The sequence below is a fragment of the Caloenas nicobarica genome, chromosome 5 (genome assembly GCF_036013445.1).
Source record: "Caloenas nicobarica isolate bCalNic1 chromosome 5, bCalNic1.hap1, whole genome shotgun sequence".
In the NCBI taxonomy this organism is placed as follows: Eukaryota; Metazoa; Chordata; class Aves; order Columbiformes; family Columbidae; genus Caloenas; species Caloenas nicobarica.
The window spans coordinates 12,315,863-12,342,922 of record NC_088249.1 but is presented as its reverse complement, the minus strand read 5'-3'; the positions used below and the strand labels follow the sequence as shown (position 1 = coordinate 12,342,922).

The 27,060-nt window shown below is 36.4% G+C and overlaps 1 protein-coding gene across 2 annotated transcripts in view; it reads left to right on the top strand.

Annotated features, from left to right (window-relative positions):
• WDR25 (WD repeat domain 25) overlaps window positions 1-27,060 on the top strand; it is a 62,724-nt gene that overhangs the window by 3,724 nt on the left and 31,940 nt on the right. The window lies entirely within an intron of this gene.

Here is a 27,060-nt window from a genome sequence, read left to right as displayed (position 1 = left end):
TATGCGAAAAGTGCTGATGGATGTTTCTAGTCAGCAGCAATTTAAATTTGGATTGTACAAAATTTATCTGAATTTGACTTTTTGTCCTAAACTGTCACACCATATGCTTAATGTTTGATAACTGTCCCAGAGCCTCATTTTACTAATGAGTGAAACTATGGATGTGTTAAATTTGGTAAAACAATCTAAAATGAAAGTTGTCATTGCAATGTAAAAATTATTTAAAAATATAAATAATAGCCTGTCTGTTTTGTCTTCTAAGCAGAAAGAAAGATGAGTTTGTTTTCTAAAGCAGCGTTAATAGTCCCTGATTGGAAGCAGTCTTTAACAATAAAGCTGTTTTTTGAAGGAATCCAGTTGTTTTAGGTGCCCTAAACCATGTAAATTCAATATAAATATTACGTGTCGATGTTGGCAAAACTTCAGAGCATACGAATCTAAAACATTAATAATCATGGAACTGTTCCAGAGTATATTAAAACACACTCCCTTATTTTGGAAGGTGGCCCGTAGTGAAACACCTGTGGAGGGTTCTGGGGGCGGTTTGTCCCCGGCGCAGTCGCAGTCTGTCGCGATAGGAGCAGCAGCGTCTCTGTCGTGGGCCTTTCCCGCGCGTCCGCCTCGGGCCGGCAGGGGGCGCGCTGCGATCGGGGATTGACTCCCTGTCACCCAAGTGATGTCACTAATTTCACTGAGTTTCCAGGGTCACGAGCCCAGGCACCTCTAATGCCTGTGACAGCAGTAGTTTGTCTTCTGGGGATCTCTGGGCTCTCTGCCCTTGCCTGAAGTTCTCCATGAAGCAAATGATTGCGAACGCAGAGGCAGATGTACTGTTGGTTTTTTGGGTTTTTTTTGGTTGTTGTCATGGTGTTTTTTTTACCAATTCCGCAGCTTCCCTTTTCTGTTGTTTCTTCAAAAAACACCTGCTTGGAATTGCTAGTGCAAATCCAGGCAGTGGAAACGTGTCCTCTTTCCCTTTAACGGGAATATGCAGGCACCCGGGGTGTTTGAACTATTTACTTTGAACATCTGATTCAGATAAAACACAGAGCACAGTTAGAAGCCTAAAATCCCTGTATGATCAGAGAGAGCAGGCAATCCAAAGCCTCTAAACTCTGTACTTTCATTTAGTCATGTGAATAACTGTGACTGAATATTTTAATGTGTAAATATCTTGGATTCAGCCCTTACATGCAGCTTATACATTAAGACATTTATCTTTTGAAGAGCCCAATATTAGTGGAGATTTCTCAGAACTGAGGTTTCTGTCTAAGCAGATCTGACTGACTGCGATAGTTTAAGTTGTGCTTAAATCAAAAGATCTATAGCCATGTGTAATTTTTGTAGTATTTAGCCAAACCATTTTACAGCTTTTATCTGTTCTTATGTGCTTAAATATTTTCCTCCTAAATTTTTCATCACAAAGAATTCCCTTTCTGGGGAAGGATTTTTTTTTTTTTTTTTTTTGGTGGCATGGAGAAGGAAGAAATACTTGGTTTAGTTATCTTAATTTAGTGGTTTTAATTTCTTTAGTCACATCTACATTGTCTGTGTCACACAGGAATATATCTAAAAATGTATACATAGAACTGATTATGGGGTCTCTTTTTAACTGTGTGTTTGTATCCAGTTTAAATCAGGGGAAAAGAACAATCTTCATTTTGTGATCTCCCAGATTAACCAATGTGCACTTTACCATCTTCTGTATGAATCAGTGTAAGTCATACTAAAATCTGCAAAAAATGAGTTGATGTTTTCAGTTTGTGTTGACTGAAGAACAGCTTAGTGTCAGGAAAGGTCATCTGAAGCAGTTTTTATGGGTACCTCGTGTATTTAGGAAGGAATGCACCATTTCAGAGGTTTTTATATTTTTTACTAAAAGTATTTGCTCTTAATTTTTTCGGTATGGCTGCATTTTAAATAACCCAAACAGTTATCTAGTGGTACTGTTGAAAAAAACCATCAGTTATCAGCTAAGGGGTGTAATTCTTTAGAGAAACGCTTCTACCAGCAGATGGGGCTCCCCAACATCTTGGAAAGGGACAGTGACTAAACTCTGCCCCTAAAGACTGGAAGACTTCAATGTGTGCCTCCATGAGCATTAACAGAAGACTGTTTCATGCCAAATTTTAAATTTGTTAGGAATGGGGAAAAAAGTGCTTAGATTTAGGCTTTGGTATGTCTTTCACCCTCTATTTTCTTAGGATTTTGAGCTTCCCCTTTGGAAGGGGAGCTGATAGTACTTCCAGCCTTGGTAGCTGGAGAAAGGGGCAGGAACCCTGATTCAAGTTAGGGAAAGTGCTGTTGGGAGCTCATACTGTGGCACTGCTCTTCTTCACTATTACTGTATTATCAGTGGCTTATGTTTCTAGTTTAACTGTATTTTAAGGATTGTGAAACACGTTTGTCTGAACTGATTAAGTTTGTTTTCTTTGGGTAATACTTTTTCTCTGCCTTCTGTTTGAATAGCTGCTGTAAATGAAATTTAGGCTACTACTGCCATTTTTAGTTTTGCCTACTTAAACACTGAAATAGTGTTCATGATTTTAATATCTCGTCTAGTATTTTTTGCATAAATTTTGAGATTCAGCACTGTTATTAAAGTTGTGTGGTTTCTATAGTGTGGATATACAACACATTCAGAACATCAGACCTTGTTTAGGTGTTTCTGGTTTAGAACTCTGAATATAGAATCTGAAATCACAGTTTACCATTGAATACAGCTGTTTACCTTAGGTGGCAGGGTAGATAAAAAGTTATGTCTTGAAAGACATGGTTACCAACTGCAGAAATAGCTATACAGCATTCACAATGGCAGTCTCTTTTATTTGGAAGACCTTGTAATTGCGTAGAGCCACAGAGTTGTAAACATTTTCACTAGTTACTTATGCTTGACTTAGCTTTTTAACAATTATTCATGACTTCAAGCTTCTCCTACCGTTATTCTGTATTTCCTATTTTGTCTTAAAATTAACTCAAGGTAACGTCTTTATATAATCATCTGTAAACTTTTAATTCTGTGTTCCTGGTTTTCTATTTAGAGCATCACAGCAGGTATTCTGTTTGTTGCAAAGTATTTCTTCATTTTCAGCACTTTCGTGCTCTACTGATGAACAGGATCAAGGCAAGAAAGTACTGTGATTCTTCAGTATGCAAAATGTATATTAATAGCACTTTGGGATGACTTGTATTGTGACACATTGTTGGAAGTTTTTCTTACGCATTATTTTCCCTACTTGCCTAGTTGAACTGTATCTCCATTTAGTCATAGCTGAATCTATACAAGGAAAGTAAAAGTTTTTAAAATCAATTTAATAATGTCAGCCTGTTGAACAGAGGTGTTGCCTACTTCTCATGGTTAAGAACACAAGGACAGCTGTACGGGTTCAGACCAAGGCTCTGTCGAGCCCAGTGGTCAGTCTCTAGTAGTGTCTGTAAGCAGATCACCAGAGAAAGAACAAGTCAAAGGTGCCTTTAAGTCATCTTCTGGTATCTGCTTGTTTTCAAGTCTGGGGATTTCTGAGCTCCAAAGCAGTTCATCTTTGTAACTTGCTACCTCAAGAGATCTCTTCCAGATACTTCTCCAGTGTTATGAGACTCTCTTGTGATCATTAAATCTAGAGTGGTGTATGACTTATACTGGTCGAATTTAATGTACACATTTTGCTTCCTGGAGTATATCAAGTACTTCAAGAAATACCATTTTTATTCATATTTTCAGAATATTTTCCTGTTTTGTGGTTATGTGTTTGTTAGGAGAAAGATAACATAGTATATTCCAGGAATTTCTTACTGTTGATCATGTTGTATTGGGCTGAAAGCGATGGAAAATGGTAGCCTCCGTTCATCCATATAATGTGCATAGCAGCGATGGTAGCAATACAGATTTCATAGATACTGCTCTTACCCTGCCTCTTCCTAACAAACTAATGTTTCTGTTTTCAACCATTCTGCACACAATTCCCTTGAAATAGGCAGTGTTTCTTGTCATTTGGTCACATTCATGTCTGTTTATGAAGGAATGAATTGAAGCTGCCAGCAAGTTTCCTATAAACTCATGTGTAGCTGTCAGGTGGCGACAGCACTGTCACTGCTAGGCTAGATTCAAACTGTTCCCTATGCGGTATTAGGTAATGTGCTGCTAGTCCCAAGTATTGCAATTCTTAGATTCATTTTTAAAATCTAATTGTGGCAATGCTCCTTTAACTGTAGCTGATGCATAAGATGAGAATTTGGGGAGTCGTCCTATTTAATATGTATATTCCACTTTAATTGAAATGTTTTAAAAAAAATCTCTCTGATATTAGTACACTTTTAATATTGTATTTTAAAACTAACAAGAAGTTCTCATTACCTTGGAAGTGGCAAGGAGATGCTCATATTCTGGAGATTGTGTGCTGCCTACCTAGAAGTGTGAGAAAAGAACTGTCATTTTCTTGTTGAAGAGGCTACTAAATAGGCTACTCTGAAATAATGAAGCTGACTTTTCTTTACATGCCTTGCTCTGACCTTCCTGTGTCTATTTAGAGCTATGTGTATTTTTTTGCAAGGACTTTAAGCTTGCTGATTATTAAGACAGCAGTACACTTATTATTTAGTAGGTATATGCATAGTAATACCAATTTCCTGAGTGCTGAAAGGGCTTCTTTATATACCTTGATCTTTTTCTAACAAAACTGTTTCGTGTGCTTCAATGAGAAGTGTCCTCCATAATGCTTGTTTTGTAAGAAAAGGAACATCATGCAGGAAGGAATGTGCTTGACCATCAATGAAAGTTTCTGACTGTGCTTAGGCGTAGATGATAATAGGGGTCAGGATGTAATCGCCAGCTCTCACACCATTGTTCTGCAAAAGCCATTAGCACAAGTTGGCAAAGAACAGTTCACGAAGGTGGTGAATTTTAGTCTTTTCATCCGAAAGGTATGTGCAGGTAAGGGTTGTTCCACATTCAGTATGTTAATACCTAGATATGTTTAGAGATCACTGTTACATAGAGAGGTATTTTTTAAATTATTTTCTTGTTTCCAACAATGTTGTTGTCAAGGAAACAGAAATCCTTGTAATGCCTTTGTTAACTTTCTCACAATCCACAGCTGGAGATGACTTGTATAATTTTTATTATGTTCTTAGTAGTTGACACACTCTTGTGCCTGAAATGATTTTTTCAAAGAAATATGTTTCTTTGAGTATAAATGGCACCATCCTGATTTCTACGCAGTTTGATAGGCCATTGTTTTTGTTCCTTCTTCACTAACAAGAACTAAATTCAGTGCTGCTTTGGATTGGAATTTATCTTAACACTTGTGTGAAAACTGACAGTAAAAAAAAAAAAAAAAGTGGCAAAAATGCAGTGAACCTCTCAGCTTCTGGGGTAGGTTTTCAGTTCTGTAAGGGCATTAATTTTTCTTTACACTTGGAAATGTCTCCTGAATTAGGATCTCCTTAAAGAATACTAGAGTAGTATTGCAAAGCATTTTTGACTGCTTTATGGCCCTGTTACAGAATGCGGCTATGGGGAGAAGAGGGGGAGGAGATGGATATTTTGTGACACAGCTAACATACCTATGTTTCCCAACAAAATTGGGAATTGTTTAGAGAAAAATTCAGAAATTAAAGTTGTCCCAATAGCGGTAGAGTTAATGGAGCCTGGCTGTATCCTGAAGCGGGCTGTAGATCCTCTTCAATTTCTCCTTGGGGACTTCTGCAGTGTCTTTCCCTTTTATTCAGCTGCTTAGCTTGATTAAGTCTTGAGGGAAAAATACTGAGACCTCTGTGAAAGGTGGTTAACATTGACCAATAAGTGCGAAGTGGCCACATGTGAGATGCACAGAGAACATGGCTGTTGTGACAGTCTTATTTCACAAACCTCTCTGCAGAAATCCAAAAAGATGGAGAGTGACTTTTCTATATACCTACCAATGATGTGGAAGAAAGGATTCTATTTCCTCTTGCTACCTGAAAAGAGTTTTGGTTACTTGTGTCGTTACCTACAGAAATATCAAGAATATTAAGTGTTTATCTGACTTTTTTCTTAGAAACCCATCAGTCCTTCTTTCTACTGAGAACTCTTCCAGCTGTTTACTCAGTGTCTCTGAAGTAGCCTGTGGCAGAGAAATAAGCAACCTTGTCCTCCCCCCAGCACAGCCAGCCTACTAAGGAAGAAAAAGTCAGGGCTAGAGCTGTGAATGAAGTAGTGTATCTAATGAAGCTTAACGGATATAATCATAAATGAAGCCCTCCAATTCTGCATAGAGCCTGTGTGGGCAGCTGGTGTGCGGTGTCATGTTAGAATGAGATGGGAGAAATGTGTGGTGCTGTTACCCCCTTCTGGATGCTTCAGTAAGATTACTGGTGAAAAAGTCAAAATTTTGATACTTGGAAAAAAATGAGCTAGAGTAGTTTTAACTTCTTAAGTGACTGTAATATATTATGGGAATATCTCTCTCTTTTTTTTTTAATACAGTTGAGAAATGCTGCATATTTTTACTGTTTAAAAATGTAAATAACACCAGTCTAACTTTGCTTCTTTTCTAGAAGTCTAGCTTTCTAGATGCATCTCCTATACAGATATATATATGTATATTTAAAAACTGCTAACAAAGCTACAAGGCATCTTACGACTTCAATTCCTTACCTCTCTTGGTCTGCTGATGTTGTCAAGGAAACAAATTTTTGAGAAGCTTTGCTCTACTTTTTCATGTTCTATAGAGAGATAGATGACTTGTGTAAGATTTAGCCAGTATCAGGAGTAGAAACAATTTGCCTGAAGTTTCTATTCTTTTCAGTATGTTCATGTCCTTGCTTTTTAAAAGCAAATTTTATTTTTAGCATGTATGAAATAGCTGCATCTTTAAGGTCATAATATCAGTGAATCTACTAAAGATTTTTGACACTTGATCTTTAGATGAAGCCTGGTAGAAAGAACTTTAATGACATTTTGCTCTATATTTATGCTATAAAGACAACCGTTAGTTATAGATTCCTTTTACATTAAAGGGGAAAGAAACATTAAAAATACCCTTGTTCTTTAGAGGACTTGCTTCACTACTGTGGAACTAATGATTTACCATCCTTTATCAAACATCTCATATTTCATTGCAGTAATTGTCCCTCTTCAAAGAAAAAGCATTTTGTGGTTAGTCTGGGGCTGTGTTTGACGTCTTCCAGTATGTACACGGTTGACCTGCTGGTTGGGATATTAGGACTGAGCTTTATCTTCAATGAGCTTGTGGAGGCTTTTTATTTATTTATTAATTTAAATAAAACTGCTGATTTTCTTTTAGAACACATCTTAAAATGTAGTTGTAGAAACTTCTTTCTTTCTCAAATGTTTCACTTGGGTAATTGATTAAAGATATTGGGCATGACAGATAGTAAAGATTACATGTGCTTGTACATTATGCATGTGCCAACTGTGTAACACCTCTCTTCCCGAAGTCAGATTTTGGAATTGGTCCTGTTCTCTAGTCATCTCATCTTTTTCCATATTATAATTTCCTCATTAAAATATTTTTTCTTATTCTGAACATTGTGACTAGTGGCTGGAATTGTATATTGTTATATGCTGAGGAAGGAGCACAGCTGGTTCTCTATGGAAAGGGTGGCAGTTAGGGATGCAGGTGGTTGGGGATGATATAGTCATTATAAACATGTTAAAGCTTGGCAGATATGTTGAAGCTACTGCTATGTTAACAATGCAAAAGAAATTAAAGTTAATTAGGTAGTTCAGTCTTACTCTGCTTGCTAGTATTGAAATAGTACTGGTTATGAATGTCCTCATTGCCAGCAAAACACATAGCTGCTTGACATAGATTAATAATTTATTTTCTTAAATACATAGTTCTGCTCATGTTTCAGACTGGGTTATGTCACTGGCATCAGTGGGTTTAAGACTGCATTTATATTTTCCATAGCCTTGGATTTTTCTTTTTTTTTTTTTTGGTCAGTTATTTACATTCCAAATGGCCTTGGGAATAATAAAAATATTTTTTAGTTGAAAAAAATAAGAATTGTAAAGAAAATATTACTTACCCAGGCTCACTGATAAATGAATGCAAGATCGAGTAAAGCTTTTCAGATAGCTGTTCTAAATCACTAACTGTATTCTGGTCCTCATACTTAGATATTACTTCAAATCAGTGTGGGCAATAAGGCTGCAATAACTACTTCTTAAAATAAGAAAGCCACCTGGTTACTGTTGGGGATGGGACAGAATTTGCCCGTAAATTTGGCTTAGGTTAGTTCTTACAGACAGGAATTTGTCTGTAACTAAAACTGTTCACCATTATTTCTAGAACTGTGGTAGCAACGTGTCACTCTGTGCTATTGCACAAGTACTGCCAGTTGTGCACCCCATGGATAATGTGCAAGAACAAGGCAGCTTAAATTGCTTCTTTTTGTTTGTTGTGTTTGTACTTATTTGTTTTATTGACTGTATGAACAGAAGAGGTGGTTAGGTGATTTTATATATGCACATATATCAATATAACACTGTAAAGCACATGAGTGGCCTTAACTGATTCACAATTTTGTATTAAAAATATGATAATATTGAGGTGCAGTACAAATAGATATGTTTTGAACAGCCACTGTTTAACTGAAGCTTAAGGAAAAAAACCCCAATATCTTAGGAGTTCATCAGTGTTGTTTTTCTCCCTCCTGTTTTCAGAAATAAATTGTAGGTCAACAGCAAATAGATATACAGTGTTTCAGAGGCTGGGAAGTGCAGTTACTAAGACTGTACTTTATGTTCTGAATAGAACAGTGTTTCTTACTCTAGTAGTGGATGTTCAAAATCTGTGGGATGCAAGTATCTGTGAGATACATTTTTGTCATTATATCTATCCAGTCCTTAGTTACCTGTAGTAATTAAGGACACTTAAAACAATTTGCCTCCGAAGTGCTGTAAGTCTGAAATTGAGGTGTTTAACATGAGAAATCTCCTCTTAACAGAGTATAAATGTATGTGACTTGGGGAAGTGATTGATGCTAATGAACATGATACATAGAGGTGAAGGGAAAATCAGATTATTTAATAAATGGCTATAGTAATTTGGCCAATTATCTTCTGGGGAGTTGCAGTACATTTGAAGTTCTTCTCCTTTGCCTGCTGGTAAGATATTAAGTGTTTTTTGGGCACAAATACTAACTACTAGTAACCCTACTGTGATTGTGCTTTTAGGTGTTCTGAACATGTTTATGTCATCCTTAACACACTACTATTACACTATGAAGTTGATGAGAAACTGCCAAATATATGCCTTGTTATTATTCTCCCACATAGGTTCAGCAATAGAAAATTTAGCGTTTTTAAAGTAGTTCTTAATAGCTACCTGTCATTATATGTTGGTTTCTCTTGAATTACTTGAATATGTGCATCAAACTGCTCTGCTTTAACCGTGGCATCCCAAATATACCTAATACTGTCTATAAAGTAGGTAATTTATCTGAAGTAAATGATGGTGTATTCTTTTTCTCAAGCCAAATTTTAGTATATGTAGTATACAACCGGGGCAAGGATTTAAGTGTCTTTGCCATACTCGGCTTCACCTTCTGCTAAAATAATTATGGTTTTTCATATTGTACAACAAACCATAGCTTAAATCACTAACTGATTTATAAGTACACTGTAACTTCTTTTAATTTCTTAATATTCCAGTAACTTACCATTTGAGGTACATCCACAGGGTTAGCCATATTACAATGATTAGTCACAAAACACTTAAAGGTTAACTGCAAAGTAAGTGTGAATTCTTCCCTTTATTTTGGTGTGTGTGGGACGTTACTTCTCTTGCACTGTCTGCTCAGCATGTGTGTACAACTTCTATTTTGTAGGCACAGAAAAACTAGTCACACTCATGAATTTTAGCTGGCTGAAAATGTGATCTGTATGAGCATCTTCCTTAGAGTCAATGGTTTATGGGGAATTTGTGATTTGCATCAGGTGTGAATATCCCAGAATCTTTCTGCACAGTAAAAACCACACTATGTTAAAAGGTGGCAATTGATAGCAGAGACACTTTGCTGTTGAGAAGGACAGACTTGCTGATAACCGATGATTTTAAGTATCCTTTACCGGATATATATACTTACTTATAAATTGCCTTTTTGTGAGCTTTGCTTGTAATGTAAAGGTTGCTTGTCTTCAGAGTAAATAATAATACATATATATATAGTTCTCTTTTTTTCTCTTTCTTTTGTTTTTTTCTTCCCTTGGCAACTTGCCTTATTTTTCAGCATTTGGTAAGCAAGTATTGGGAATTAGCTAAAAATGATTGATTGGTACAGGTGACTAAAAGATCAGATAAAGTCTCTGATTGTATGTATCTTATTGTTTGGCCTGATTTGCCTCAATTGATCCTGTAACTGTTATTTGATATTTTGGCTGAGTATTTCTGATGTTTCACTTGGACTGCCTAGTACAGAAGGTGTTCAATTCTAGGCTGTGTTAGTACAGAACTCTGCAGTAATTCAGGGAATACTCATTTTGGATTTTAAAATGGTTTGAGAAGATAGCGTGGGTAATCTACATGTTCAGTAATGAAGTATATTATCTAATACCTTCATACTATCTCTGTAGGACAGATGAATTCGTTTGAAAAACATGTTTTAAAATGTCGTTTTCTTCTTAATTTTTCTGTAAGTTCAGTGATGAGCATCAGAAACATATATGTTTTTTCCCCTGAAATGTCAAAAGGCATTATCTTGTCATGCTTACACAGAAATAAAATAGAACAATACTAACGACATAGTTTTGCCTCTTATTTTTTCCTCCTATTCCCTGGTTGTGTCGTTCTAAAAAGCAGTACCCCTTGGAGAGTGCCCAGCTGCTCTGGAGGGATTAAAATCTGCAGTAGCTTTGAGGACATGTACCACAGCAGTTGGCCTTTAACTAATGACTCTTTGACAGCCTGGCTTGCTTTAGGACTAACCTTTCATGTTTGTTAACGTTGGTGTAATGTAACTTCTCACGGCCTGTTTTATTCTGCTGACCACTTTATATGGGGAACAGAAGTAGTTCTCGTGAAACTTTCCGAAAGTGACTACTACTGAATTTTGGCTGTAAGAAAGTGTTTCAGCAGTATTTTTGGTGTGCTTACACAGAATAAAGAGAGGGATAAGAAAGATCTATACTCTTTTACTCCTCCACTGTATTTCTTTTTTTTGGATAAGTAGGGTTTTTTGGGTTTTTTTTTGTTTTTTTTTTTTTGAAAGACGCCTTGAGCATTTGTTCCAACATCTGTGCTTTTATTGACTAGTTTGATTGAACATCACTTTTATCTGAACTTGTGTCTTTAGTAGGAGTTGAGCAACATGGTTGTAATTCCCACTGTTGTTCATCTCCAGAGACTTTCTAAACTTTTTTTTTTGCTTTCTCAGTTGACTTACAGTTTAAGAAAACAGATATTGGGGAAGGTGGTGTTAAGTAAGTTTCTTTTCCCTGAGTTTCCTGAAGCAGACTCAGCCATGGATTCCAGAAATTCTTATTAAATAAATAATTTATTTATAAGGTACAGCGTAGAAAGCAGCATGAGCTGGGTGCCTTCAGAAGGGGGACCTAGAATAAAGACAAGTTTGGGCAATTATACCCTTAAAATCTAAGATTCCCACCCCTTGCAGATCAGTTTGGGCCAATTATAAAAACAGAGTCTGGGGTCTTCCCATTCTTCACTGGATCCCTTCATTTTTTAAAAGGTAGGCCATTTCTTATCTCTGTGGATAACTGTTGGTCTTTTACTGACTATTGTAGATGTGAATCAAAGTCCTGACCTTCAGTTGCTATTTTCCACCTGCAGCTGGGGAAAAAGAATAAGTCATTGGCAATAAACAAAACATTCTTCTGTTTCTCGTCTTCTTTTAGATGTTCTGTTCCATTCCTTTACTTATCTCTAGGGATGTAGCTCCTGTTGATGATCAAAAGCTCCTTTATCTTTTGCTTGAACAAATTCTGGGGCCCTTTTTTGCTTAACAAGGCAGTAAGTTCAGAAGTTCACAGCTTGCGGCCTACGTTACTTATGCTAAGCCAGTTCTTCATAAGCAATTTCTAAACAAGTTCTATAAGAAACAGTAAAGCAAATAATTCCATGAGCTAAGGCAGTCTATTCCTTAACAGGGGGTAAGGTCTCTCGAGGAAGTTCTTCCCAAACCTGGAACTGGGAGTCAAGGATGTTTGTGCTGTTTGGGGTCAGGTATTGTCCTTTCACTGGTGACAGAAGGACCAGCGCTTGCTTGGAGGATGATGTCCTCCTGAGCGAGGTCCAGAGAGCTGCTGTTGTAAGCCAGGTACAGACTGGGGAGTTTATGACCCCCAGCACGAAGCGTCTCATCCCCTTCCCTGTTCTCCAGGCAGTCGGTGCTGCCAGCGCCCGCGATGCGCCTTTGACGCCGAGCACTAAGGGTGCACTGATGCAGCCAAACAGTAGCTCGCTCTGTCTTTTAGACAAAGTTAGGAGTTTCTTGCCACTATGAACTTTCAGAACATTTCATTTTTTAAAAAAATTTTTTTAGAAAGATTTCACCTCATTTTTGTCTCCGAAGATAATTCATGACAAAACTCTCATCAGCAGAGTATTTTCAGGGATAGCATAAAATGGCTAGTCAAACTGGGTTGCGAGATACAGACCAGTAAGACATCCTTACAGCATATAATTATTCACACTGTTATTTTGACTGATTAAAAGTCCTCTATGTCAAATAATTGGAGAGCAATACAGTAAACTTAATCTACTATACTTTAGAATGCTGTCTGTTTTTTCTCCATCTTGGAGCGCATTATTCATTAATCTATTTTCTAGTGGAAAGAAACTTTCTTTACTCTTAAAAGAATAACGGATAAAATACCAAGGCATGACTGTCTTGACACCCTGTTCTTGGGGTCAGTTTTTTCCTGTTTTCAGGGTTTATTTCTCCAAGAAGTCTTGATTGGAACCAAGAACAGTCTTGATGATCGAAGTCTCCTTCCTTCTGTGGAGACAGTAATGGTTATAACTTTTTTCCCTAAACAGAATCGTGTCAATACATTTTGTGTTTTTTTTCACATTTTTACATTATACATCGTATCTCATCCCTGTAATTTGGTTGAATTTTTCCTTTTGTAATGAATTTGACTTTTCTGCAAACAAGATGGAAGGAATAGGTATACAACCTCCTGTGGATAGTATCCATAGCATGCACAGTAGTGGTACCCTTGGCTTGATGACGAACACCTTTGAGCAATATCCCTCATGTCAGTCTTGTCACCTTGAGTTCAATTAAGGAAGCTCGGTCATTTTTTTTTTTTCCATCTGATGGTATGAGGAATTTATTTTTAACTGTCTCTTCTGAGAAAACAAACAGAATTAGTGGTGTTTTTGGTTTTTTTCCCTCAGCTTTTGACTGAAGGAGAGTTTCTTAACAAAAGCCATGTAGTTGCGTTTGAACACATACCCCTATATTAGCAGGTAAGCAAAGGTATCCAATTTTCCTGAGCAACAAAATACTTGATTACAGGTCTAATGATAGTTTAAGAGGTGTTTTCAGATGTGCTGAAATCAAGGACTTGAAGCAGATGAACTTAATTATCTTTGTGAATATTCACAATCACATTATGTGCTTTAAATGTCACATTTGGAAATAGTGCCTCATTGCTATTTAATTAACAATAATTACTCAAGGTAGTACTTATGTTTCTGGAATTTCTTACCTACTGTGAAAAATATACTTTGCTTCTAAACGTTTAGCAGTATAAAAACCAGATTTTACTGAACTCATTCTTAAAGTGCTACTGTTGCTTAGGCCATCTGTACTTTTTACTTGTAGCATTGGAGAATCAGTTATTCCATTCCATTTGCTCTGCTACATCTGGGCAGTATTTTTAACACCTGAATCGTGCTCTATATAATATCTTTTTCTTTTTTTTTTTTTTCTTAAGAGCAAGGAGTTGATTTTTTTCTTCAGCAGAATAAGAAGAGAGAAGCAGTAGCAAATTAGACTGGCAGTCTAGATCCATCATGAGGTGTTACAAAGGTGTGTTGACATCTTCAGCTAAAGAAATATGGCTTATGATAATACCAGAAGGGTTTTTCAGTTATAGCACCTATGCTCAGTGTGTTTTTCTCTCTGTAAGGATGATTTTTCTTGGCAAAGAGTATTACACAACCCAAGACAGCTTACACTGCAACCAAAAAAAACTCTCATATAATAGATCCTAGAAAATCCTGCCTGTGTTCTAGTTGCCAGCTTCCCTCCTCTTTCTTCTCTGCATTTATTGTAGAAAATTCATTGAAATGTCAAAGGATTCTCTTGAATTTTTTTCCCTTAAAAAATAAATCTTTCTTCAGCAATGATAGTCTCCTTGTTTGCAGCAGCACACTTTACATGTACTTGTGTGTGTATGTGTTTATATATATTAAAATATATATATTTATATATATAAAGAGCTTAAAATTATCAGAAAACCTATATTGTCAATTACTTGTACTTAGAAACTGGGTATTTTCTTTGCCATCACACTTCATTCACCTATGTGAATGAGGTGTCCATTGAAATCCTATAATAATGCATAACTTATATTTCATAATCATGTTTTCCTGTAAAGTACATTAAATGCTTTGCAATAAAGTTTTTAATTTTTGACAGCACTTACAACATACTAAACAATGTTTGACGTCTCAGACATCAATTTAAAGCTAATTCAGAGAACAGCAAGAAAAGCTACTAAATTTTAGAACCAGTCATGAAGATTAATTAAACTAATTATCTGTGCTTTGTGCAGTGGGAGTGGAGATAACTCCAAACAATATTCTTCACTTCCTTGGTTATGCCTTCATGTACCTGCAGTTATGTAATGATAATATTTTAGTGATCGCAACACAGATGGAAAAGAAGCCGAGTGATAGGAAGCTGACATAATAACATGAATCTGATTGTGGAAGGGTCTTCAATATGTTCTGTGAAAATAGTGTTGGAAGTGGTAAACACTTCATTGGGGAAACTTCCAAGAACAATTTTTCAGTTGTAGAATGACTTGGAGAAAAAAAGCTTTTCACAACTAAAAGTTTTTGTTTTAAGATTTAGAGAACATCATAGACCCATTCTAACTTAACGGTAATGTTCTGAATGTCAAAAAGCTTTCCCCTGTATGTCTGCTATGTCAAATGGGTTGAAACAAAATAACACTTCATGCTTATTTTTGTTTTCCACCTTTATACATGAAGGACTCTTCTCTTTTCTTTGGAAGGACTGATGAGAAATCTACTTTTGGCTATCTCAGTACAGAGCCTGGCTTAGCAAAAAAACTCGACAAAAGCTGCTGACATGATGATTGTTTATTTTAGAAATTGTTAGTGTTTATGTGCTTACATAGAAATTAAATGCTCCTGAAAAATATATTCAAAACTGGTCGCTAATCTCCTTACATTTTTGTTAATATGCAGAAGCCTGTAATACTACTAGAATTTTCAAGTAACCCAATCCCAAAATATTTGCATTAACTTTTAATTTTTAAATTATTCATTCTGTAGTTCTACAGTGATAGTGAAGTAAATGCAAAGAGATACTTCTAGCAGTGAAATAACACTTTCTCTAGGCGTGTCATACCGCAGTGAGAAATCCTGAACCAAACTCTGCCCGATTTGTGGTCGTATCGCTTTTATGTTTATCCTTGGGGATGAGCGTAATGGTGGGATGTCTCGTGGTACCACCGCGCTGGTGTGATGGCTGAATAGGTTTGCATTATCCGAATGTAATCAGCATCAGCCCCTACTAATAGAGTACAACAGTTATGCATTGTTGCTTGCTAAAATGAAACATGTTCATCAGGCTTTAGAAAAAAAAGCATGTAAGAGGGGCCGTGGTGTGTAATTTTATGAGTATCTAAATATTACATTTACTTAAATAGTTAAAAATAACTTAATTGGGTCTGATGTAAATGCCATGTAATGTTTGGGTCAGTATGTTCATATGTGCTCCTTGGTAACTCTGTCATTAATTCATAGTTTCACTTCAACATCCAAAGCTAACTTTTAACCTGGTGCTAGATTTTTAGCATGGAGTATCATTATTTTCATGTCTAGCTTCAAAGGTATGCTCTTACACCCCCTGCAAAATGAAAGTTAGTAACACTGTCTGCCTAGTATGACTAACCACAATTCTGCAACTTTGTTACTTAATTTCTAAACTGTTCCCATAGAGTAATATAGTAGATACTTTTTAACTTTTACAATTCTGAGTATTTACAGTGCTTTCCCTCGCACTTCTGCAACAGGATGTCTCACTTGAGCTGTACTCCTAGTTTAAATTAAAAAAAATAGTTACATCTGGAAAATAGCTTTGAAACACTTGGACTACAGTAATAATAATAATCCCTCTTTAAGGTACACCGTCTTGTATCTTTAATTGCTGTCATTTTTCTCACCATGTGATAGGTAGGTAAAGCAAATACGTATTTTTTAGATGCTTGTTAGCTTAAAGAAAAAAGTAATTTAAAAAAATGAATATTAAGGCTTTGTTTAATGTTGTTAAATCTATTATTAAACAGCCCTTTGATGCATTAATAAAGAAAATGCTATTTATGAAAGTCGTTTGGAGGATGTGAAAGAAATACCTAGCTGTTATTTCAAGGTTATTTTTTGAATCTTAAAATTTGATACAAACTGTTCTGATTTGTATTGATGAAAAATATAATCAAAGATCCATTGTTCAACTTCAGGTTGATTGTATCGCTGTACTACATTATAGGAATGTAAGCGAACATAGAAAACCCTCTGCTGACTAGATGTACATTAGATTTGCAAATTACCTCCCAATGCCCTTTGGGATAAAGGCCTCCATGAAATCATTGTCAATAACTTACTGTTCCATTGACTTATGTAATAAGTTGTTCTTCAAGATTTCGCAGGAGAGAGATTAAATGTTATAAAGTACAAAGTACAGAAACTCCATAGGGCAATCTAAATGATGTTATAGGAATAAAACTATATTGCCAAGAAGAATATTAAATATATCTGCAATCTTCTGTTATTTGTCATATGAGTGCCAGGCCCCTTTCTGTCTAATGGGTTGCATAGACATGCAAAGGAGAAATAACAAAAGCTAATCAGTTTTGTTTTATGTAAAGCTGTTAATATGTAGATACTTGAGTTCCCTTGAAGAAAAAAAAAATCTGAGTTTTCTAATGATGCACGTTGACATTGTGTAAATTGCATGGAGAAGAGGAGCCGCTGTAATCACTTCACTTGAAAAGTGAATATACTTAAAAAGAAAAGAGGATGACACAGCCAATGTTGTACATCTGTGCTAAAATTGCTATGAATTAGTCAAGTCTCAGTTAACCTGAGACAATTGGTGTAAAGCTGATGGGGGCTTTTAACAGCTGGGGAAACAAACCAAAACTGTACCCCTCTCTTTAGTGTGGAGACACACGGATGTGAAGAGATGCAATCAGTGCAATGGCCTCAGTATGCTGGAGATAAATATGGAAGTGAAATATTTTTGCCTGTAACACAGGGGAAGGTGGAAGGGAAGCTGGAGAGACTTCTGTTGGTCACAGGAAGCTTCTCAGTGTGCTCACCAGCCCTGCGACTGTGCAGTGCCCTCCAGTGGGCCAAGGAGTAGTGATGGTGACGACTGCCCTGGGTGAAGAAAACTGATTTGCGGTGTGTGTTTAGAGGGAAATTGCAAAAAAAAAAAAAAAAAAAAAAAAAATAAAATTTTTCAAGTTGTAATACAACCGGCTTGTTTCCTAGATAACCACTGCAGAGCAGCATTGTCTCTGCTACATTTAAATGTCAGAAATATGCTGAGGGAATACATTTTGTGTGCACTGCTTGCACAAATTAAAGAAAACCTGGGCTCTGTGGAAGATGACCATCCCCTCTGTGGTGCAAACTGTTTGCTTTGAGTCAGCAGGTCTTATAGGAGGCACTGAATATCTTGGGAGGCAAATGCGAACCTTTGAGAAGTCCTGAGGTCTTTGAGGCATCTGCCTCCTACACTTCCAACTACTAGAGACACTCCTTCTGAGTGGCCAGGAAATGCAAGCATCCATCATGTAATAATCACTTGTATCTCACCATGTTATTCATTCTGTGATACTCTTCAGCTTCCAGGATTTAGCGGTATTTTTCTCAGACTTCATTCGAGATAAAATCATGAGTAAACTTTGTGCCGCTAGAACTCAAAGCCTGGTGCATGTCTTAACTAGATGTTCACTGGAAGTGCTACAAAACAATGAACTGGAGTAAGATGGTCCATGGTTGTGTTATGAAACCCACTTTAAAAAACCAGAAACATCCCAAACCCCCTCAAACAAGAAACTGTAGATTGTTTTTATTTACAAGTCAATAGGTAAGTACTCCAGCATTTAAAAATGCTCTGAAGTTTTATTTTAGAAGGATGTATTTAAAAAGACTACCTGAAATTTAAAAGCCTTTTGTTTAAATAGTGATCAAAGATGTTAAGAATTAAAGCAGATATTGATCCTTAAAGGATTATGACACAAAAAATAGAATGCTGTTTTAACTTACCCTTTAATGTGGTATTTAACATCAAGCATGTGCAACACATTATGGGATACTCTTTCATTTGTAGGATCTAGATCTCTCTCTATGCTATTTTATAATACTGTTGTCACTATTCAAACTCATAATTTATTTTAAGTGCATAAGTGGTTCTAGTTACTCCAAGTGTTGTTTAAACTGTATATATAGATGTTTGATTCTCTGACCCTGAAACATTTATTTTGAGTTGTCTGGGGAAAAATTTTCACTTCTAAATAGCGTGGAATAATTTATTCCTCAAACAAGATACACCGGTTCCAATTCTCATGCCCCTCCCCCTTCAGCCTGTAATTATCAGAGTTGAAAAATCAACTACTGTTGAAGTTAATCAGTTTTCATTTATTTTGGGTGAGAAGTTCGAAGCTGAAGTGCCTTCCCACAAACGATAGGCCAAAGCTTGCACAGAAGCAATCATACTTCAATAATGTAATGATAGTAGTAATGTCTTAAGCCTGTGAATACTGGATCTGTGGGAACACATATTACTTCTAAGGGATCCATAAAAAGGGATTAAGAAATGGCATTACTTGACAGTTGGTTCAAGGTAGCTGCATAGCTTGTGTCTCCTCTGGAGGTTTCTTTCAGTTCTGGAAACTGAAACAGCTTGAAACTCACTTTTTTGGAGATGCTGTTGATTCTTGCCATTAATAGCACATTCCCTGCCAGTACCCTTTTAAAACTGTATTGGGTAACACAATGTCTGGTTCTTGTTCCCCTGAACGCCTCTCCCAAGCGCTGCCTGTGTCAGGTTCTGCCCTGCTCGTCTGTCGGGAGCCGTGGCTGATCCCTGGGGCTGTGCTGGGCTGTGTGGGTGGAGAGAGGAGACGATCCGTCAGCATCTCCTGTGCTGCGAGGTCACCACGCGCTGTGGCCCGGACAGCTCTGAAATATCTCCTGCCTTGGAAATTATTCATCGTCACTCCACTGTGGCAGAGCCATGTCAGAATAATGGCTAGATCAGCCTTGTAAGTGCAACTTAGCCCAAACTTTTTGCAGGAGTGGTTTATTCTGATTTTGAGGGAAATGGTCTTTCTGGTGGTAAGTGAAGCAAAGGTTAGAGAATCTCTAGATTGAAAAGATAAGCTATTTTCAGTGTCTAAAGGTGAAGCATCACTATGTATCTGAGGAATGTAAAAGTCATTCTGCAATATTTTTCCAGGCCCAGATGCGTATTAGATGGTCACAAATATATTTTCTAATTGTTCTTAACTGCATACTTATGCAGTATATGCATGAAACTGCTAATTGGTTAATCAGAAATCAATAGTGGTGTTAATATTCCCTCATACACAAGGATCAGTTATAGTAGATGCTATACTATTGAGAGATTAAAATCCAAATTTTCAAAATCCATCTAAAGCTTAAAGTTTATTAACCCGCTATCTTCAACTTCCATTGGCATTAATGACTCTTGTAAGTGCCAACACGTCTGGAAATTGGACCACTTGGATCTTCATTCTTACATAAGCAAGCAGAAGGTTAACAAACCTTAAAATTGCAAATAAAAGAGCCAAAATCAGAATGATGTAGTTATTTTGAATTAGAATACATCTTTTTGGTGAGAATTGTGTTCCTCTCTTTAAAATGATAGTATGACTTGTAATGAGGTAGCTTTACTGTTGAAGTTAAACATTATAATGGTCTTTTAATGGCACCTTAATGGCCTCTCTGAGGACTTGCATTGAAATAATTTTGCCTTCTCATAATTGCACTCCATAATGGACTGTAGCAGCACAATTTAACGTCTCCTTAATTTTTTCATTAGTTTGTTAAATATAACAAACCCTCTAAGTTACCATTCTGTCAAATAAATGAAGTATCAGATATTTTTGATTGTTTTATTAGGTATGTCTTCCACACTTAAATATTTGTCTGTCTCAGCAATAATAACGTAGTAACTGATTTTCATAAAATTCTAACTATATAGTAAAATAGCAGTCGTGTGTATATTGAATTGATTTACTGTCCAAGAGAGGAATTTCTCCTGATACACTCTTTATTTCATGTGTATGTGTGACTTAGAAGTTCGGTGTCATGAAGAATTATTACATATTCCATCCTTATGTTATTCTGTGCAGATAGCCTGAAAGAAAGTGACTGTTCAGCTTTGTTATTTTTGTGAAGCCCAGGTGTTGAATGGAAATAGCTCACTATAAATCTGGCACAACTTCAGCTCAACCAGCACAGCTACAGATATGCCATAATAAAAAGAAGATTTTACAATTTGTTGATGTGTCATGAAAGCACTCAAATATAACTGCTATTGAACACGTTTGAAAATTCTAACTGTGTTTTCATGTAAATGACCTGGCAGGCCAAGATTTCATGCTGAGCTCGTTCATACTTTGACAATTTTATTTCAGTTCTCATCAGAGAGATGTTAATTTTAGGTAAACATCCTCTATAAACTAATACTAATCTGTAGCTTCAGTTTATAAAGGCAGCAGGGCCTATTTCTGAGTGATTATGTAATACTCTAGCATTTATTTACTTTAATCGAGCATTTAAATATGTTATTAGTATTCTGATATTTCATATTGCAACATCCATGCATGTGTTACTTGTCACTGTTTAGCAGCATTTCCTCGGACACCAAATGTGTGTGTATGAGCTTCCAAACAACTGAAAGTGAACCGTCTGAGAGGGACGTGAAACACTGGAGGATTGAGCTTGTTTGTCCAGAAACTGCATAGAATTAGCAGGGGCAGAATGTTGAAAACCATCAAATGAAAAGAATGTCTTGTCCCACCTATCCATTTTGTCTGTCTGTCTTTAATTCCAGGCATGAGTAACATCCAAGAAACAGGAATTCACTAGTGTCAATGCTTTCTTTACTTTTCCCGCTTCCGAATCAAGGGAATGAAAAAAATATTATTTGCAGGTGAGATTAGTGTGTCCTGAGAAAAATATAGCATGTGGGGTAAAACCTTAGCTTTTGATACAATTGCATTATGTAATTAGAAATTCTCTAGTAGAGACGTCTATGAAATGTTTGTATCAGACTTGTTCAGTCTCTTGCCATTACCTTTTTTTTTTTAATATATATATATATATAAAATTTACATCTTTCTTAAGAGTTCTGTTTGCGAGTTTTAACTTGAAAAGCTCCCATGGACACTGCATTAATTATTTATATTGGCAAAACCACAGCCAATTTGTATACTTTAAAATTATTTATGTTTTCAATTTTGATTGGCTGATTAGATTTTCCTAGGGCTACAAGTTACCTTTTGAAGTATGGAGTCATTAAGGTATACTTCCAGGAGAAAGACGGTCAACAAACAGGCTTAGGTTAATTGTAGTAGCTCTTGTTATTAAAGCTTTACTAAGAACATTCCCTAGTTGTACATAATCAGATGCATAGCTCTTGCCATAGTGGTTTGGGGGTTTTGTTTTCTTTTTAGAGCATTCTATTTTACTTTTCTTGTCTCTCCCGTTGCCAACTGAAAATGTCAATGTTTTATCTTATTCTATTAGTGTTTTCTTAAAACCTTTTTATAGGATGCTGCCAGCTCAAAGTATGCGTTTGATTAGGTTTTTATTTTCCTTAATGGCAAAACCACCCAAATGAAGCTTTGCAATTAACAATTATGGAGACTTCTTTGGGGAAAGGACTACTGAGTTTCTGTGAGAGGGAAGATTAAAATAAAAGACACCAAATAATTGGAAAGGTATTTCATAGGCATGCTTAGTATGTTAGTGCTGCCTCCTGAAGGTAAATGTAGTGCTTGAACTTAACTCAGCCTTTGCTGGATTCACCAGGATTAAAGCTTGTTTACATATTTGCAAATTAGTTTTCATATCACCAACTAGTCTCTAGTAGTACCGCTAACTTGGTTAGCAGTATGCCACTGGTATTATAACTTAAAATGCGTCTGCCTGAATAAAGCCTCCTACAAAACAAGTGCTGTCTTAAGGTCTGATGTATTGTTCTATTTTTTCTTTTTTTGTAAAAGAGAAGATTTTTCACCTCATTGGTTTGATAAATGTACTTAATTTTAATATTAAAATTTTTGGTGAAAAAAAAAATGAAGTGAGACCTTATGCTGGCTGTCTCAGCTAACTGAATTTATTATATTTTGCTACTTTCCATTCTCTTTGTTTCTACAGTAGTGAGAGTAGTCTAGTAATAAACTATCCAAATACAAACTCTTATTCAGATATTAGAGCAATAACAAAGGTGGCTGTTTTTTATTTGTCACTAGTCCTGTGCTTTGGATTAGTAAGATAATAGGGTTTTGAGTTACGTCTGCTGCAAGAAGAAAGCTAGTGGAAATCTGTAAGTGCTTGCTCAAATGACAGCGCTGATATATACTTCTTACACCATGTCTAGATTAGGAAGATGGATGTCATTTAAAATATGTTCCCTAGCACACTTTTAAACGTTCCTGGAGCAAGTGTTCAACACGTCTGAAAATGTGTAAGCTTTATCTAGCTTTGCAAATCCTACTGAAAACCTTGTTTTTTGGGACACTTGGTTTACCAAAAAAGATAGTATGCCCAAAATGTCATCAGTCATAGTCTATATAACAATCCGAACATCTATTTACATCCTTCATAATTGTATGAAAATCAGTTTATTAACACTTACAAGTTATACACTAAGCTAGACCTTAGCTCGTAGTTAGTTTTTACAGTTTAACTACATGTTTAGACAAAAGAGTGCAAAGACAGTGATCTATTTTGAAATTCTCCTTTCAACATATTTTACATTCTACTAAAACCTTCTTAAATCTTCCTGTAGTTACTCTAGGATTTTATACATATTACATTACCTGCCCATTCAAGATCAGAGTTTTTTCAGTCACGCAATAGCTTGGAGAGGCTTAGGTACAGCTACTGACTCTCATGCTTGCCTGTTTATTGCTTTTCAGCTATTTGCTGCATTTTTCCTGGCTTTGTCTTGCCTCAGTTGCATGAACAAAAGAATGTACCTGTGCGACCTATCCTTCTGCTATTGGTTAGAGATACCCAAGGGGCACTTTTAACTCTTGCAATCCTGCCCAAAGCTGCACCTTATCCAAGTGGGGAATCTGAAGAAGCAGCAGCAGATATCTTTTTGCAATTTTTCTGCGGGACTACTTCTGCCCTCTGGCTCATTGACTTTCAGATAACCTTTTAAACAACAGTTCTGAGCCTGCTTTTCAAACTAGAAAAGACATGATGTTCTGTAGATAGTGTGGGGCTTCCTTCTTTACTGTATTTATTAGAAATTACAGTATTTAGGTATTGATGAGATCAGAAAAGCAATATGATTCAGGGAGTACCATTCTCTTTAATCTGTGCATGGTAGCAGACATGATGTTCAAATTTCAGAGACAAATTCTGTTCCGCAGTTAAAAACATAGAAGAAAACAATTCAAGTTTTTTTCTCCTTGAGACACACCAGGGAACCAAAAAAGGAAAGGAGAAGTGTCATGTCTCTTCAGGCTCACAAGTCTGTGGAGCAACTTGAGCATCTTTTGGAAGGGAGCAGCATCTGTTCTAGTGAAAGCACAATGCTTCCTGTAACTCAGTACTATCCCACATGATCCTTGAACAGGGCTGTTTCTTAAATGCCATCTTTGTATTTAGATAAACTGGGAAGTTGGAAAGGATTTCTTGCTGTCGTTCATGTAGTAGCAGCCATTGACAGATGAAGCTGGTAATTACAGAGGAACAACACAATGTGGTTAATCTGAGGGGGAAGAGTTCTGTTATTTTAGTATGGATGTTATGTTGAAATTAACTTGGATCGATCCGTTGAAGTTTTTAATTTTGTTATGAATGCTTCAGAAATTAGTTTCTTGTTTAGTATTCTTGATTGGTTCCGCTGTTGTTCCTTTATGCATGCAAATCGAAAATGAGTACAACTTAATTCCTGATACTCGCTTCCAACCTCTAGTTTATCACAATTGAATCATTGTTCTTGGGTTCACTGTGAAATTGGTGACTGACTGAATAGATGCACCTCTTTCTAAAAGTAAGGCTGGTATATTTATTTTCTGCAGTCTAATTTGCTGGGAGGCAAGTGCATTATAGATAATCATAGAATGACAATGGGGGAGATGTGCTCAATTCCTAATTTATCAGTCTTCATATGCTAGATGAGTTCTCACATTACTTTGGTTACTCTGCTTATGTTGCTGTGACTTTTTTTTAGGAAGGAATGCCAGTTTGGATGGTCAGAAAGATAAAAGCCTTTATTTTGTGTCCTGTGAGCTGGTTGATAGCATAGCAGACCCCGGAACATCCTTCTGTGGCTGCTATTTAATTATGGAATGCTTACTCTCTCCTGCTTTCTTTTGTGACTTACCAAGAGAGTTTTTATTATCTTCAACTCAAAGTACTTTATTTTCAAGTGTGGTTTTCCTGAAAGCTTTCAGTCAGAAAATAGGATCTGGAAACATATAATCTATAATAAATCTCATCTGTTAGATTGTTTAGTTGCTTGTGTGATTTATGAATTTTTGATCTTGAGGGCAAGGAGGTGTGGTTATATTACCTAAAATGCTAGTTACAGTATTTTCACAGTGTTCCTAAGCTATAAAGGAAAGCAAGCAACTTCTGAAACCTTTATTTCGAGATATTATAAAGAATGTAAAAGAGCAATTGAATTACAACATGAAGTACAGAAGAGTAAGAACTAGTAGTGAAGTATGAACCAACTTGACATATTAAAGCCAATTTTAATAAAACTGGAAAAAATTAAAGAGTTCATGATACCTTAGTGCCAGAAAGGCATTGAAGAAAATCTTTGAAAATCACTAGTCAATTTCAAAGCTTTGAGTCTTGACTGTATATTTGTTTCAAATACCGGACAATTCATTCATTTATAATTGTAGATTTAGGGGAGGCAATACAGTAATATGTACCTTTGTCCTAATAACAGTTGCATATTTCACTGTTTTGGGGATTCTTTATAAGAGGAAACAATGGGCTGGTTACTGTTTATAATGTAATACATCGTTTGAATGTGTGGCAATAAGCAGTATTTTCAGAGCAGAGGGCTGAAATGTGTGGTTTTAACTTTTTAGCTCAGCAATTAAAATCACATCTGACATCACAAGATAAAAGAACAACCTCAGGTTTAATGAGAATTTAGTATTTCTTCTAGAAGTAACACTGAATGTCTGTAAAAGCTGAGTTTTGAAGTCAAGCAACAACACTTAAAACAGTTGATCTCTTGGTAAAAATAATTGAATATAATTCTGTCTTCCTTTGCTGGATGCATGGTAGCATCTTGTCCTGTAATATTTAATACACGTTTAAATGCTTCTGAAAGAGATATCTCAGCCTGTGTATTTTTTAATGAACTGTTCCCCCACCTTTTCTTAAAAACACTTAGCTTGAAATTAAGGCTGTAGTTGTTACAAGCATGACTTTTAAAATTATAGTGTTGTGGACTTTGCCTGCAGCCTTAGACTGTTCTTGGATACAAACCCTTTTCCTGAGCTCATACATAAATGCCATTCAGAAGAAAGAGCTTGGGATCTTCTGGTAAAGAGTCTGCAATTCATGTTCTTTTGGGGAAGAAATGATCAACAATTTCACTTGCTTGAAATAGGAAGTTTTAATGACCATAATTCTAGGGGACTCTCTTGTTCCCTGTTTTGTACCAGGCCCTGAAAAGTATTTTCTTTTGCGAACGAGGTCCCGTGGCTGTAGTGTAACCAAGTCCTGTCTTCCTTGCGAAATTGCCATGCTCTAAGCCGGTTGATTAGCATCTGCTTGTTTATTATTTATCTTGGTAATTTAGAAGAAGTGCTTTTTGGTTCAGGCATCATGTTGGATGCTCTTTGGGGGTGCAGATTATTTCATTGACTCTGCTTGTTACACCCATATAGTCTTTCAGTCTTATTGTTCCATCTGTTTTGAGCCAGCATATGGAAAAAGAGAAGAAAGAAACACGGGAAGAAATAATTTCCACACAAGTTATTTTTGAAGCACTCAGTTATCTCTGTTGAAAGAAAAACTCTGAAATGTCTTTCATCTTGGAGAATCTGCTAATCTGGTATCTGAGTGTTTGGCAGAGAGAGGCAAACTCACCTGCAAAGGACTCATCCCTTTGCAAGACCCATCCACTTTTGTTGGTGCTTTTTTTTTTTAAATGGCAGTGGCTGCCTGTACAGAGTAAGCACCAGCTACTGAGTAGATGTTCATCTGAAGCTTTGGATGGAGTATGTTGGAACTCTCCCTCTGACCACATTTTCCTCTCATTATGATTAAGGAGTAGAAATGCCATACCATAGGAATAGGGAATTACTTTAGAGACTCTAAGAAAATACAGACCTGACGGTGGCTTTGTGATTATCCTTTGATGGGATTTCATAGAATCACAGAATAGTTTAGGCTGGAAAAGACCTTTAAGATCAAGTCAAACTGTTAACATAGCACTGCCAAGCTCACCACTAAACCATGTCCCCAAGCACCACATCTGCACATCTTTTAAACACCTCCAGGGATGGTGACTCAACCACTTCCCTGGGCAGCCTATTCCAATAGGCTTGACAACCCTTTTGGTGAAGAAATTTTTCCTAATATC